Below are 17,008 nucleotides of genomic sequence, written 5' to 3'. Positions count from 1 at the left end.
AGGCCTGGTTTTGCTCAGTATACAAGGAAATTTAATGCACCATTGGGAAATGTTTTCTATGGATAAGAAGAATTCAGATGATCAAATAACTAGGTTATGGAATACACATGTTTAGAGGTTGTCAAAACAAATTTTATATTTACTAGGAGGGAAGTCACCCTCACCTGGAATTTCCCAGAAGGGATTGCTGCAAATTTATAGTAAGATATTATACTGTTGTTTGCAAATTAAAGGAAAAGGCTTATTTGGGGGGATAATAATTTATTGAACTAAATATAAGAGAAAATTCTCATCAGTATCAAATCACCTATAAAATTGTCTGGAAGTATGTTAAAAGCCTTAGTGAAAGTAAGAAGAAATAGACATTTAAAAAAAAGTTGAATGGAGCACGGTGTTATACGCAAACAATGAATCATGGAACACTACATCAAACACTAATGATGTAATGTATGGTGATTAACATAACATAATAAAATAAAATTTAAAAAAATAAAAAATAAAAAAAAAGGAATTGAGGAAATGGACATTATATTGGAAAGATGTGTTTCAGTAAAGCACAATGTAAACTACTCAAAAAGAAAACCAGTGTTCATGGGGTGATTCTTTTGTGCTTTTTGTCCCATTTATTATAAATTTTTTAGAAGTTACTGTTCTGAACTATTTCCATAATTTGATTTTACCAATAAATTATTAGAAATTTAAAAAGTTCTCTTTTTTTTCTCTTGCCATGGACTATGAAGACAGTTCTAAAAATATCAACAAAAATAAGTTTTTATAGGCATTCAAATCAAAATAAGAATTTTATTTTGGAATATAATATATATATGTATAAATATATTTACATCTATATATATACATCTATACATATACATACATACATATATATACACATACATACATATATATACATATATAATGTGTATGTATATATAACATAAAAACACAAATAATAATAATAATCAATAAAAAAAATCTGCCCTTATGAGTGTTAAGTCACCCTTCTAAGTCAAAGACCACAAGAAAATGTGTATATTAAATTAGGGCAGGCTAATCATTATGATTTTATTAGCAACTCAACTCTTGATCTCACTTTCAAAAAGAAAGAAAAAAGGAAATGAAGCTTTAGCAATTAATATTTATTTATTTCTTAATAAGTAACTTGAATTTTTTTCCAGTCTTTTTTACATTATGAGTCTCTAAAATTCTGTCCCAAGTACTATCTAAGGCCCAGTGCCCAACTCAGCTACATGGTCAGGTTATGCTACCAATTTGGGTGGACTCTGGAAAGGCAGATTTATTATTACATATAAACAAAATCTCAACCCCCATACCAAATGATAATATTTTGGTTAAAATAGTGCTTAATAAACGTGGTCTAAAAGACAATATAAAAGAAAACCAAATTCAGGTGGCTTTTGCCATTTGTTCTTACCTATATTTTTTCTTTGTTTTGTCTTTCTGGGAAAGAGAATCATATAAAGATGAAAACATTTAATGAAGTGAAAATTTTAAGGACAGTTACAATACAGTTTGAATTTGAACATTCTTAGGACAGATTACATGACCACACATAAATAATGCACAAATTGACATGCATCTGAGGCACTTCTAATTTTTTTTAAAGATTTTATTTACTTACTTATTTGAGAGAGAGAGAGAGAGAGTGCACCACACACAGGAGTGTGAGCAGGGGGAGGAACAGAGTGCGATGGAGAGGGAGACTCAGCAGTAAGTGCTGAGCCTGACTTGGGGCTCAGTCTCAGGACCCTGAGATCATGACCAGAGAGGAAATCAGGAGTCGGTCGCTTAACCAACTGAGCTACCCAGGCACCTGACTTCTAATTATTTTATATACCTGGATGGATGTGAGAATTCTTCCCTTACCCCTGTTTCCTTTAAAGTCAGAAGAACATATAGAGGAGACCACTGTTTTTCTAAAATAATCCCATGTTAAGAATTCTGAATAAAGAATAAGATGAGAGGTTAGACATTTGCTCTATGGATTTAATTCATGGAAGAAGGATTTGGGCATTGTAGATGTAGACCCTATGCATTTGGAAAGTCATTTAATTTTTTTAAGCCTCAATTATGCATAAAGTTAACTTATTTTCCTCTTAATTATATCAGCTATGTTCATTATGTTCAGGACTTGCTTTACTCCACCAATGGTTCACCTGAGACCACATAAATGTGCAATAGTGTGTGTATGTGTGTGTGTATGTATGCAGTGTGGAGTATGGAGTAAGTATGATTACTCAATAATCAAATAAAATATATAAATGAATATACACATTCAAATATATTGTACTATAATGCATTGTGTGTGTGTGTGTGTGTGTACTATGTAATCAGGTAATCTACATTAATTTGTAGGATGTAATCATTGATGGGTCGTGTCAACTCACTGTGACATTTCTAAATTATAACGTGTTTGCCGTGCCATGAGCAGTGCATGAACACTGATCGCCAGGAATTTTGGCGTGAAGATATGGTGCTTAAACTAGAATGACATTTCTATGCCACGTGACCAAACTCTGAATTCTATAAAAGTATATGAAAATGCTGCTCTGGTCAGAGAAAAGGCTGCAATGAGATTCAAACCAAGAAAAATGGGTCCTGGCCAAGGGAGAAAAATGGCCCACAGCAGACTAGTTGCTCGGTTACTTGGGCAATGATAGCGGTTAAATAAATGTCATGCCTCTATTTTTCACAAATGAATGAGTCACAAATTGTTTGAAATAAAATTATGCATAAGGCTTTGGCTTTAAAATTGTAAAATAGTTGGTTCAGTTGAGTTAATTACACATGGTGTCTATATTAGAATTAATATATGAATCTTGCAAATAGAATTTTTAACAGTTAGAGTAGAGAAGGAAATTTACCTTTCTTCTCTTATGTCTATTTCAAGGATAAAAGTAACACAGAGAAAGAAAGAGTTTTGCTTTATAATATGCTGTCTTCTTTCAGATAGTCAGACAATAAGACCTAGAGCTGAGTACGCGTGGAAGTAATGGCAGTATTATTGGGCTATCTCCCAGAACACTGTTTTTTCTACTTCTTTTAATTAAACCATCTTATCAGTTCCTTTATGCTTATTCCAAAGAATAAGAAATAAAAAAGCAGAAACCCCAGCAGTTTATCAGAGTGCTAGTGGATACGTATTTCTCCTCCAGTTACCACAGATTGCTTTTATATCTGTAGTAGCATTTCTGTAGCTTAAAATATAATTTAATAACACTTCCTTATGATAGATGGGGAAAAAAATGTTTGCTTAAGTTTTTCATCCCCTTCTGCTTCCTACTTGATTTTTTTCAAAATTCAAATAATTTGCATCATCCTGGTTATTAAGATTTAACTTTGGAAGTCCTTGAAATTTCTACAGGTTTCCATAATACTACCTGTGACATAATTAAAAATAGTTTATTTTTAATGTTTTTTCAAAATTATGTAAGATATAAACACAATAATTTAACAAAAATTATAATATCGTAGATAAAGCTGACTAACTTCTACCTACCCACTTCTCTTTTCTTTTGATATAACCATATCATAACTTTGGTATATGTTATTTTATTCCTTTCTTAAAAAGATTTATTTATTTATTTGAGGGAGAGAGAGAGAGAGTGCGTGTGCATGCATGTGCAGGGGGAGGGGCAGAGGGAGAGAGAATCTTAAGCAGATTCCTTGTGGAGCCTAAGGAGGGGCTTGATCTCACAACCCCGAGATCATGACCTGAGCCAAAACTAAGAGCCGGTCACCTAATCGATCGCGCCACTTAGGTGCCCCTATTTTATTCCTTTAAAAGTAAACTTTATAAATGCACATATATGTATGCATAGAGAATTTATAATATTGTTTCATGTTATTTATACATTTACATAAATTGTATTCTGTTTTTGCACACTGAACAACTCTTGTTTTTACTAAAAATTGTTTTTAGATTTATCTCTGTTAAACTGGCTGATTTCTTTTACTCATTTATTTACTTATATGTATATACCGCCTTTTATTTACCTAATCCTCTTCTGATAGATGCTTAGAGTGTTCATAATGTTTTACTATTACAAACTGTGGCAGTGACTATCCACGTACATATTTCATTATTTTATGTGCTAGTGATCTCTCTAGAAGTAGATACAGTAAGAACTGTTAGGTCACTTTTTTTTTTTAAATAGTAGTCACGTCTTGAACTTTTTCATGTGTTACCTAATTGGTTTCCAAATTGGTTGATCAGTTTCCATTCTTAGAGGGAGTATCTGTCAACATTTGCCATTATAGTGACTGTTTTTCAGTCCGATGGGCAAAAATAATCTCTCCTTGTTTTAATTTTCATTTGCCTGCTTATCAGTGCGATTCAGTATCTTTTCATTTACTTATTAGAATCTGAATTAGTTTTTTAAGTTGTAGGTTTGTATACTGTTTGTACTTTTTTGTTGGGTGATTTGGTTTTTTCTTATTTATATGTAAGGTTAGAACAGTTATTTATGTCACTTATGAGGCAAGTATTTTCTACCAGTCTGATTTGTTTCAAAACGTGAAATTGACTTAAAAAAAAAAAGTTTTTAGCTACATTTGTATGCCTTTCTCTTTGTTATTGTGCCTTTCAAGTCTTTTTAAAGAAAGCCTTCTTTCTCTCATTGCTGGCAGTGTGCTGAAGAGCTCAGTTTCTGAGGCAAGAAATTTGAATTCTTAAATTTGAATGCTGGTTCAGTCCCTTATTATCTTTGACCCTTCAGTAAGTTTATTAACCTCCCTGGTCCATAATTACCTTTTCTGTAAATTGAATAATAACAAAAATAATAATTGGATTTCCTTCTCTAATAGGGTTATTGATAGAATTAATGTTTGTATAGTACTTGAGTGTCTAAGATATAGCAAGCACTATATAAGTGTTAGAAAAGTATATCATTTTCTAATCATTAAAAAATTTTATCTCCCATATTTTAGGCCATTAATTCATCTGGAATGTATTTTTGGAGTTGTACTGTAGTCATATAAGTTTATTTTTCCCATATGGATGACCAATTTTCCTAATACCATATTTTAACTAGCTTATTCTTTAACCACTGCTTAGTGAATCTTACTCTGTTATTCATTACCATGTACACATAGATCAATTTTGAGTTCTCTATTTTTTTCCAGCAATCTATTTGTCTAGTGCCATGGTAAGATTACACTGTTTACATTGTTAAAACTCTGTAAAATATTTTGATATTTGTCAGACCACTGACTCCAATATTGTCTTCTCATGAGTGAATATGGTAAATTTCTATAAAACTTGAAAGAAATGTAGACATAAAACTTCAACTCCGAATCACTGAATTATGGATGTGTAGGGTCAAAGTGCTGAGAAAAAACTTAGATTTATCTCTGCTAAACTGGCTCATTTCTTTTACACCGACTCCAACTCCCTTTTTTGACATGAAGAAACTGGTGCTGAAAGAAGTACGAAGGTCATTTTTCAGGGTCAATAAGGTAGTTAATGATTTTGGACATAAACCTATGTCATCTGATTTACTTCAATTTATTTTAGTCATGTATTTGACTAGACTCCCTTGCTTCCTATCTAATATCCCATCACCTAGTGCTGAGTGAGAGGGTCCATGCATAGCGGATGAAGAAAGTCTATCCTCACCAGTGAGGAGCTTAGAGTAGAAGAGGAAATGGGAGAAGCCAGCGGACACTTTTCACTGCTGCATGATAACAAGTCACAGTGACTCTGAAAGGGAATCTAGTAGGGAGCAGCAAGCAGCAAGCAGCAAGCAGCAAGCAATCATTCATGGAACAATGGGGAAGGAGATGTTAATTAATGTGGATATTAAGCAATGGATAAGCTTTCTTCCAGGAGAAGGTTGGAGGGAAGGCATCTGAGGGCACCAGGAATAACATCATGGCTGCATGGACAAACATGATGTGCTCAGGGTTAGAGCAAAGTTTGGCCAAAGAATTAGGTGACATGTTGGGGACAGAGATAGGCTTGGGCCAGATAGAGATGCACAGGATGCTTTTTAAAAGAGTTTGAATTTTTTCCTGTACTTATTGAAAAGATACTAGATACAAAAGGCAGTGGCATAGATTTGCAGTTTAGGAAAAGAGATGTGGGTTGGAGAGAAAAGATCATAGGTGGAGAGGTAAGTAAGAAGCAATTAGATGCTTATCTAAGGCATTTGTAATAGAGATGGGGGAGAATGTGTTTTGATCTGAACAGAATATACCACTTCTAGACCTTGCGAGTGAATAGAGTGTCTGTGTAGAGAAGTGGTATTTGGCTTGAGTGAACTGTTATTTAATAAATTAGTAATTATAGGAAGAATAAATTAGGAGGGGGAAGAAGGGAAGAGAATAATGAGATTCATTGAATACAGATGAAATGTGAAGTACCTTTGAGCCTTTCCGGTTGCGGTTCAAGTGGGCAACTAGCAAAATGGATCTGGAGTATTCACCTGGGGCACTGTTAGCACAGAGCTGGATTTGAAATCACAGATAATGGCACTGCCTCCAAGAAACGGGTTAGATCAGTATGAAAAGTGAACTGAAAATGGAATTCCAGGAAAATCCTGAGCATGTGAGGCTCAGGCAGCAGGATAGAAAACCATTAAGAAAGGCCCATCAGAGCAGTAGATGGAGTAACAGGTGAGAGTGCCATTGCCTGAGCCAGGTAAGCAACAACCATTGTATTTTCAGCTCCCCTTTTTAAAAGGGCTCACACTTCATGCACTGAGTGTATCTACAATGACAAATTCATTGATTCAGACAACCTGCACGGCAGGTTCCCTTTAGAGCTCTGTGTTTTGAATTTTGGGACATCTTAATTCTAGGCTTGTTCATGAGATGGCCATAATTTATCTTCTCAATTCCTTTCTCTCATAGCAGTAGAATGTTTCATTTCCTTTAATAATCATGCTACATACTTTCATTCTTAGCCCACGTTACCAAGTAGCACATATTTTTTCCTATTCCATTTTCATATTTGATGTAGTCACATAAGGGTGCTATAAATAATAAATATGTATATATCTATATAATATGTCTACATCCCGTGTATGACATTACTATTGTCATTATGTTACCAGTAATTTATGCCTTCCTACAGACGGAAGAGTTCTGGCACAACACAGCTGAGCAACTTTCTATTGGTAGCAGGGGGTGGATGGTAGAGCCTTGTGGGTTTTTAATCCAACAGACCGTGCTGTCTCTATTGCTCTTTTCTTGGTCATTGGGTATGTAGCACCATCACTCCAAGTAACCTCAGTCTTTAAATATGCAATTAGAAGCACACTAATAGACACAAAAACCTTCATTACCCAAAAGTGCTTAAATCATTTCCCTAATAGCTCCTCTGCAGTGCAGTGAGAAGCCAGTGCTGGGCAATGACTAAACATCTTAAAGTTGCTGAAAATACCCATTAAAAAAAATTCAGACAATTTTATTTCTCTCTAATGAATATGTGTTTCAGCACATTCAAAATCACATTACCCTATGTCTTCAGGCAAACCTTACAAGCAAAATCCCCACAGGCAGACCCACTGAGAAACAAGGCTCAGAGCCTGGGGAGGTAAACAGCCCTTTCCCATAGCCTGCTGGGCTGTTACTTGAGACATTTCACTAAAGGAGACCCTTCAGGGCTACCAGGTTGGATGGCTTTTTAGACCATTGTAATTCTCTGTTATTTTGTTCAAGAACAGCCTGTTGTTATTTCCTCTCTGGTGGCAGTAGCTGATTAAGTCAGCCTACACCAGTAGGAATTGCTGACCTGCTAAATCTCCTCCAGAACATTTCTTTGCTTAGCGATTTGTTTTGATATTCATGAAATTTTGGAACTGTGGTTATAATGGTCCCACTTGGGCTAGTTACCTCTACTTAGTCATTTCAAAATGGTCTCATTATCCCATCTTGTAAAACTCCCTGAAATTAAAACACCCTGGGTGCTTACGATAAGAAGTGACAGAGCAGCTCTGGTTAAATCTAGGCACAGTGTAGAGAATGTCAGCGAGGGGGGCTTCTGCTCAGCTCTGCCAGGCCATCTGTAGTGGACATCTGCTCTCTTCGCCTGCCCAGAATCCGTTTGCCCTTTTCTCTGCTATCAGCATCCAGGTGATTTTTCTTTCTGGTGAAAACTTCCCTGCCCCTATCTTGGTGAAGGTGATTTATGTGAGGTTAAATTCCCAGCTTCAGGGCAGTCATGTGACCAGGCACAAGGCAGAATACCAGGGGACTGGTTCAAGGATGACACGCCCACTGGTAAAATCTAAATGTGTGCTGGCTGTATGAAAAATACGAGAAGAATACTTAATTTGTAGGGTTACAAAAATGGTACAAGCACTGGACAGAAGTTATGGATTCAAGGAGAAAGTAATAGAAATTAAAGCATTTAGTATCTTTGTTTCATTCAGGAAGACAATAAACATGTCGACCAAATTTAGACTTTGCTAAGTGAAAGATACATATTAGATTTGTGGGGAAAACTTTTAAAAGAATAAAAATAGAGTGAATAACTTGTAAAGTAGTACAAAGGAAAAATAGAATGAAGTGGGAAAAAATGCAAATTTCAAAGGAAGGCAGTAAGGAAAGACAGCAGGACAAATAGTACAAAATGGAATGGTTGATAGAATTCACATGTATTACAATCACAATAAATATAAGTGGATTCAACTGTCTAAAGTTTATGCATCTCTAAAGTTATATATGGTATATATTGATAACAATCTAATTCATCGAATGATGATGAATGATATGAAAATTCAGAACTTAGTGTGCCTGGTAAAAATATTTCATTAATATGTACTATTTTCTTTCCTTTTCTTTGCCTTTGTTATTATGTCATCCACTTTCAAAGTTCTCAAGCTGGATTCTTCACAATGTAAGTTTTCTCTTTGTCTTATTCTAACATAAACACTTAAGAGTATAATTTTCTAAGTCCCAATTAAGCAGCAAATCATAAGTTTTGACATGAAGCATTTTCATGATCATTTATTCCTAAGTATTTTCTACTTCTCAGCGTGGTTTTACCTAGGAAGAGGCGAAAATCTTCCCAAAGGAGAACGCTCAGGATAAGAAGAGTGTCAAGGAAAGGGGAACTAGCAGTCTAGAGTATCAACACCTGACAAGCTAGAAGAAAAAGACCAGGAAAGTTCCCCAAAAGGCTGACAAGACAGTGAGAAAAAGCAAAAGGAAGGTTACATCCTAGAGATCCAGATCAGAGGAATTTCCCAGTGTATGTAGAGAGGCTGCTCCCTGAGGAGGTGGCTCCTTATTCTGGGACATTCCTTTGCTTATTGGTTTCTGTTTCCATTTCCGTATGTTCTGTTCTCTCCCCTGCCCTCTATTATGTACGTTATGCAAGTATGTATCTTCAAGGCTTTCCTATCATTCACAAATCTTTTATGATCCTAACATGCCTTGAAATACTATCTTCATCAAGCTCTCCATTCACTTTCAAGTCCTTTATAAATACTAATTACACTTTACTCAGAAAAAAGACTCAAATGTTTTGGGGGTCAGACATGTACATTTAGGTATATGTAAATAGATAATATAAGTAAATAGATAAATATAAAAATACCGATGGAGATTAAAGAAAGACAGAATTTGCCCCTTGCGAAGATACTCAAATTACATTTTGTAGAATACATAGGCAGTTAAAAAAACAAAACAAAACAGATTTTTTGTGAAATTATACATGGGCTCATGGTTTGTATTCCCTGCTTTCCAGCTTTGCTTGGTTGTTTCTAAACCCAATCCATTTTTAATCCAATTTTTTCTCATCCATATGTTAGTTGATATAGCTAGCTCATTAAGAATGAAGGCATTTTTAAATTTTCTACTTCTCCATTCTGTTTTATATTTAAACAGGCTTCTCTTAGAAAAAAAGCAAAGAAAAAGGTAGGTAGGAATGTGTTTGCTGTCATTGGCCCTAGGATTCCCCAAATTATTCCACTAAATGCCCATTCTTGGTGCCTCTCCCCACACCAATCCAGTCAGTAGTTTTGAGTTTAGCAGACAATTGCTTTTATTTCAAAAAGTTCTTGGCTTGGGTGTTTCTGTCTCATTCAAATGCTTCTACTTGCTAACTTGTTTACGTGACCAATTGCAAGACTCACCTCTTCTTTGGGGCTTCTGTTGATAATGTCTTTAAGGTCAGTGTTCTCCAGGGGTACTTCTAACTCAGGAATTCCGTGATGGTGATTTGGGGGTTATCTGAGAGCAGTCAGCTGGGTTTCACATACTTGTGGAACGAGAAGACGGGAACACTGCATAGATGTTAGGTGGACAATTGTTTTGGAGGAATGTCTTGCTATCTTTAGGAAATTGATTAACTCACTGTTTAGATTGGAACATTTTCCTTAGAGGCCATTACACAAAAATGCCCAGCCTAAGTGGTATACTTTCCATTAGAAGAAAAGAAAAACTTTACAGGAACCAACAAAATGAACTTTCATACTTTGAAATGCAATGTTTATCTTAGGTAGAAACATGAGAAAGATTTAAAATACAGTTACAGAGACAGATTACACAGAACTTTCCTAAAATTAATCATATATTCATTTCAGAATTGGAAAAATATTGTTTTTTTAGGATTTAGTTTGTTTGCTAACTAAAAACATTATAAATATTCATAATGAAGAGAGATTTCAATAGGTAGTCAGATTGCTTGAGTGGTAGACAATGTATGAGAATCAACATTTGCATGACGAAGTGGGAAGATCAGCTTCATTTATGATCTTTAAGCCCACTTCTAATAATCACTGAGATTTGCCAAAGTTAGAAACTTTTCCTTAAACTCTGTGAATAGCTTTTTTCTTTAAATACTAAACAACTTCAGATAATGAGTCAGATTTGGGAAAGTGGAGAGAACCCTAGCACACAGTAGGTAGTCGATAGTAGGCACTCATTAAGTTAAATAAAATGACTAAACTTTAATTCAGTCATAGATTCAAGGTTTGGCTATTACTGGCTTTGTAATCTTGGAGAGGTCACCAAGCTATCCTGAATCTAATTTCTTAATCTGAAAATGTATATGACTTTCAATGTTTTCAAGAGGATAGACAGTCATACAAGTAAAAATGACTCAAAAACTATATATTGCTATATAAATTAAAAATATTAATATATGTCCTATTGCCAGATGTGTTTTGCATTCAAATATACTTAAATTTTAGAAAAGTAATGTAGTTTATTATGTAATACCAACAGCAGAGACTAGTGGCATTGGATAATCAAACATGTTAATAAAATATTTCTGCAGGGATATTTGTGAATATTCGTACTAAGTAGGACAAATAAATACTATAAATAACTTTATATCAGTGTGAGCCAGGTTAAATGAATTCAGACTGTATATGTGTTCAGACTGCCACAAAATAAATTATATATATATTTTCAATTTTCTGAGATTTTGGATACCAGAATTACAGATAAGAGACTGGAAGCTTCAATTAATGTTGGTGGATTCTAGGTGAGCTTCAGTTGACCACTGGATCATTCATAAAATATTATCTCTAAACTTTAAATTAAGATGGAATTGGGGATTTTTAGCTTTCTTATGTTTAAATGCATGTATATGGCTATCTCTGTCATGCCAGAAAGACATCTCTATGACTTCTTTTCCTTGTTGTATAAAATCTATTTTTTTCTCAAAGCTTTTTAAAAAATCGTACGGATTGTATGAGTACTCAAATAATTTCCCCAAATATAATTTTTAATACATAGAAAATGGTGTGGGCGCCTGGGTGGCTCAGTTGGTTAAGCGACTGCCTTCGGCTCAGGTCATGATCCTGGAGTCCCGGGATCAAGTCCCGTTTCGGGCTCCCTGCTCAGCAGGGGGTCTGCTTCTCCCTCTGACCCTCCCCCCTCTCATGCTCTCTCTATCTCATTCTCTCTCTCAAATAAATAAATTAAAAAAAAAAAAGAAAGAAAATGGTGTGAGCTTTTGGCTTGCTTGGGACTAATATCTGGTTTATGTGATTGGTTACTAGAATATAGTCATGTTTCCCCTGGAGTTCCTTGGAATTGGGCTGTTCTCATTGTTGAACAAGACCATGCCTTGCTAGAGTTATGCAGCTCTAGTATGGAAACACAATCTCCAATCGCTTTCATAATTAATTTGGTATGCTTTTGTAAAGATGGTAACGTGAAAGCTTTTCAGTAGATATTCCATAGACAAATATATTATTTTCTGCTTCATCCATATAGTATTCGATTCAGCTACAGAGAAGAAATATAAATATTCCAGGACTAAGTGAAGAAAATGCAAATTAATATGGCCAGCATATGTAACGAATAAAGTGAAAATTATATAAAACCTAGTCAATAAGTTATCTATATTTTAAGAATTACAGAGTAAGGCAAAAGGAATAAGTAAAAATTCTTTAGGTAATGGCATGGGAAAATCACAGATGGATGAAGATAATTAAATAGTATAATTATTTCTCCTTAGATATAACAAATAAGGAGACCAGACAGTATGCCTGAAATATTAATCTACACAGTTGATATAGAGAAACTATGGAAAAAACATTGTAATTGAAAAACATACATTAAAACCTCTAGACATTTATAAGTTTTATTCTTGAATACTGATAGAAGAATACCAGAGTCTAGAAAAGAGACAATTGCAAGAAATTGGTATGTACCACATAATAATAATATCACTAATTTTATTAGAATATAACTGTTACCTGCTCTGGTCCTTGGGCTCTCCAAGCAATAAAAATTGACTGGGGCCAAAAAAGAATTTCCAGGCAAGGCTTTTATTGAGGCTTATGCTCCAGCACAAAGGAGACAGAATAAAGGAAAGGTGCTTCATGCTGGCTCTCAGAACAAAGGCCGGCGAATGTTCGAAAGAGACTAAGCAAGGCAGGAAAGGAGTGACATTGGCGCATGTAGGAAGTTGGGTGCACAGGTACAGTGGACAGAATAGGCAATGTGTGTCTCATTTGCATGTTACATCTCCACCCTGGGCATAATTTTTAGTATTATAATGAGGGGAAGTCAGTGAAACGTCAGCCCTGGGGTCCACCTTGGTGCAGACTGGTTTGGTGTGGTCTTCACCAATCTTTGTAGTTGAGTCCCTCCTTTGGTGAGCATTCTGCTTCCATATTCCTTCAAGATAAGCTACTCAAAAGGCAGAGGCACTGGGTTGCAGCTATCCAAGAAGGCTGGATTTTGCCATCAGGGTTGAGGGGACATCCAATCTCTGCTCGTCTCATATCAACAATGATATTTAGTAAGAGAAAAGGAAGAAGGTACAAGCCAACACACTGAATTTTCTTTTATCTTGGGAGATAGTAAGCCCTGGATTCTGAACAGCCAGTGTTACACATTTCCACCAAATGGATTTTAGATACTTATGTTCTAGACTGAGTTGCTGCTAACTTATGTGATTTGGGAAAAGTCACCTTTTATCTTTAGACCTTTCTTTCTTCCTCTGTAAAATAAAGAGATTAAACTGTATTATCTCTGAGGTTCTGTTTAGCTTTGAAATATCAGCTTAAAACACACTTTGAAAACTCTGATGCACCTTAGAACTGAGGGGTATCAGGAGAAAGAGGCTTTTTTCCCCCCAACATGGATGGGGCATAAAATGAGGGGATGCAGGAATAGTAAAGATTTAATTTCTGGAATGGGACCGAAGAAACTATCAGAAGCATGTGTAACAAAGCAAATGCCAAACTTTATTTTTTAAAGACTGTTTTATTTACATGGAATATGCTCATCCCAATCCCAGCTCACTCAAATCTTACTTACTTCTCAAGGTCTCATCCCAGTCCTACTTCCTTGATTAAGCTTTTCACGACTTTGTGCTTACCTCTTTTTTGTTGCTGCTTTATATTTCATTGCTATATTATATTCCATGGTAGTTTGTATATCTTCTCTCAAATTAGATTTAATATTTTTTGAGTATAGCACTATTGATGTTAGGATGGCTTCATAAGAAAACAGGAATATTCTGGACTCTTCACTCAGGCATCAAGAATCTGTAAGCATAAATGTATCCCTTCCATCTGAATTTCCTTATTTATCTAAAATAGAGCCACCCACTGAAACCTTCACTTAGTTGTAGAATGATTTTTATCTCCTTCAACATTCCTAGTAGAGTGCAGACTCTTATTATTCTGAGTGTCTGTAGGATGTGATTTGAAGTTGACACATGTGGTCAGACAGGTAGTCTAAAGACCATCTCAGTCTGGGTATCTTATTGCCACTAGGGCAGAATGAAAGGAAGAGTATTGCTTTTACTCATAATGCAAGCCTTTCTCATCACTATGCTCTAAGTCATATGAACACAATTTCGGCCAGAAGATTCACTTGTTCATTCATTCATCCAACACACAGAACTTTTTTGTGTGTGCAAGTCATTCTATTAGGCATCTGGGGAATATTCATTTACAGTAGCCGTGACCCTGACTTCAAGAAGCTCCCCAGTGGTTGGGGTGCTTGGGTGGCTCAGTCAGTTAAGCATCTGACTCTTGATTTCGTCTCCGGTCATGATCTCAGGGTCTTGAGATTAAGCCCTATGTGGGGCTTTGTGTTCAGCGTGGAATCTGCTTGTCCCTTTCCCTCCCTCTGCCTGTCCTCTCTCTTTCTCTCTCTCTCTCTCTCAAATAAATACATAAATGAAATCTTAAAAAAAAAGAAAAGAAAAGAAAAGAAAAGAAGCTCCCTAGTGGTTAAGGAATGTGGATCCAGTGGAGAAATTTGTGTTTCTGTAGAGGTTTCCAATAAGAGGTTTCTGAAGAACAAGGGGTAATTTCCGTCCTTTACTAGAGGTAACAGCATTCTTTATCATCAATGGCACTCCAGGTGGGTTTACAAAGTGCTTCTGCTTATTGACTAATGTGTAGAGAGAACAGAGCATTTGGGTATGCTTAGCAGCTTCCCCATCCACTATCGCTGATTTAATTTGAGTGGTAAGGAAAGAAACTTTCGGTAAAGTTAATCTGGTCTCAAGTTGCTGTGATCACTTACATAACATAAAATACATAGCACTTTTGGAACTCAGATTTCGCCAATCAAATCCAATGACCACATGTGCGTGATATGACTGATTTCTTTCTGGGCTAGTTTGCATCCCCCCTTTAGGGTTTATTTTTTCACTTGGTGCATTAAAACCTTGGCCTTGTAAAATAACTATGGGTTCTTTCTATTTTAAATCTGTTACACTGAAGCTTTCCTGTAGGTTGGAAACTCTTTTAAGGTTGTTTTTGTTTAGCAGAAAATGCAGTGTATCTTATGTTGTATGGCTTTTAATACATAATAACATGGTAATAATTCATATAGTCCCATTCATTTGGCCCTTCCTTTCCTGCTAAATGGGTGATCCTCTTGTCCCTACCTTTCTCTCGTTCCCAACCTGTTCTCTTTTCCCCTTTCGAATTCTGCTTTATCCTTAAAGCTTTCCTAAACCCTGTGGCAGGATGTAGGTAGTACCTCTCTCCCATGTACCGCATTATAGCTCTTGGCATATCGCAGGTAGCATATCACCACAAAAAGGAAAGATGGGAAGACTCTCTTTCCTACTTCAAGTGTTTCCATTTATCTGTCCTCTTCTGACAATGTCTGGATATTTGGTAGTTCTCACTTGTGGGTGAAATCCATTTAGAGGATATATTTAGAGGGACAGAGCCTAGGCTTCCCTCAGTAGTTCTAATATAACAACCAGATATATCATGTCTAGAGGTTTTTTTTTTTTTCATAATAGTGTTACTTCTTATAAGAATGTGAGCTTTTAATTGATAGTTCAAAACAAAGACAGAAAACCACTTTTTATCCGTGAGATTTTATTATTTTTTTATTTTTAATTCTATTTATTTATATATTTATTTTTTGGCTCCAAAAAGCTTTATTGTTTCCATTTGGTCTAGGGCTTGCGAGAGGGCTCCAAGGTGGTTAAAATGCTGCTTAATTGCTTCAGGGAGAAGCTCAGGCACAAGCCCTGGCACCAGGAGGGTGCTGGGCTTCAGAGGCTCCTAGTCATGCTTGAGGGTGAGCCTTTCGAAGAGATCCTCGTCCAGCCCAGCCAGCCTACAGAGATTAGTCAGGTGGTTCCCCATCTTCTTGACAAGTTTCACCTGCTCTTCTAGGAAGTAGTTCTCCAGGAAGTCACAGAAATTGTTGTGTGTGCGGGCTGAACCCAAGGCATGCAGATCCCAAAGGGCCTGGTTCAGGTTCTCCAGCACCAGGGCAGCTTCCGTGGTATCCAGGGTTTTATGCCACTCATCTTAGGATGGCTTCTGCAGGTCCTGGAAAAGGGTGTGGAGGCTGAGCTGCTTTTACATCTTCAAGAGCAGACGTGCTTCTCCTCAGCCAACTGGAGGAAAAAGGGGTCCATGCCCTCCAGAGCCACATCCTCCTGGTGGAAATAGAAGCACAGAGAGAGGTAGGTGTAGGAGGCCCACAGATGCACATGGACAAGGCAGTTGATGACAGCCTCCCCCTTGGTGGAATAATTCTTTTTTTTTTTTTTTAAGATTTTATTTATTTATTTGAGAAAGAGAGAGAGAGCGAGCACAAGCAGGTGGAGTGGCAGAGGAAGAGGGAGAGGCAGGCTCCCCGCTGAGCAGGGAGCCTGACACAGGGCTCGATCCCAGGATCCCGAGATCATGACCTGAGCCGAAGCAGATGCTTAACCAACTGAGCCACCCAGGTGCCGCTCGGTGGAATAATTCTGACAAATCTGGGAGCTCATGGTTGATGGTAATAAGGAGCTAAGCTCAAAATAGAGTGTTGGCTGGTCCTGGAGGCAGAGGGTGGCCAAGAAGATGGCTCTGAAGGTTGTGACTGGAAAAAAGGTTGGAGAGTGGTCTCAGGCTGGTAGAAGGGGCATCCCTGGGTCTGTTCGGTCCAAACACTGTTGAAGCAAGAGACAGATCCGCGGGACAGCCCAGTGCCCTGCTTTTATGCATTGGATTTTAAAAGCAATACTGTCTGTTGAGAAAGAATAAATACTTCAATGTTTCATTCGATTTACATTTTTAAAAATTGTTTTTTATTTCTCTTAAATCTGATA

General features: G+C 36.4%; 1 pseudogene; it reads right to left on the bottom strand.

Annotated features, from left to right (window-relative positions):
- Nucleotides 1-15,968: 15,968 nt before the first annotated feature.
- LOC118014744 lies at nt 15,969-16,465 on the bottom strand (annotated as a pseudogene).
- Nucleotides 16,466-17,008: the final 543 nt, after the last annotated feature.

The sequence above is a fragment of the Mirounga leonina genome, unplaced genomic scaffold (genome assembly GCF_011800145.1).
Source record: "Mirounga leonina isolate KUSES-001 unplaced genomic scaffold, KU_Mleo_1.0 Mir_165, whole genome shotgun sequence".
Taxonomy (NCBI): Eukaryota; Metazoa; Chordata; class Mammalia; order Carnivora; family Phocidae; genus Mirounga; species Mirounga leonina.
This window is presented reverse-complemented; position numbering and strand designations above follow the sequence as displayed.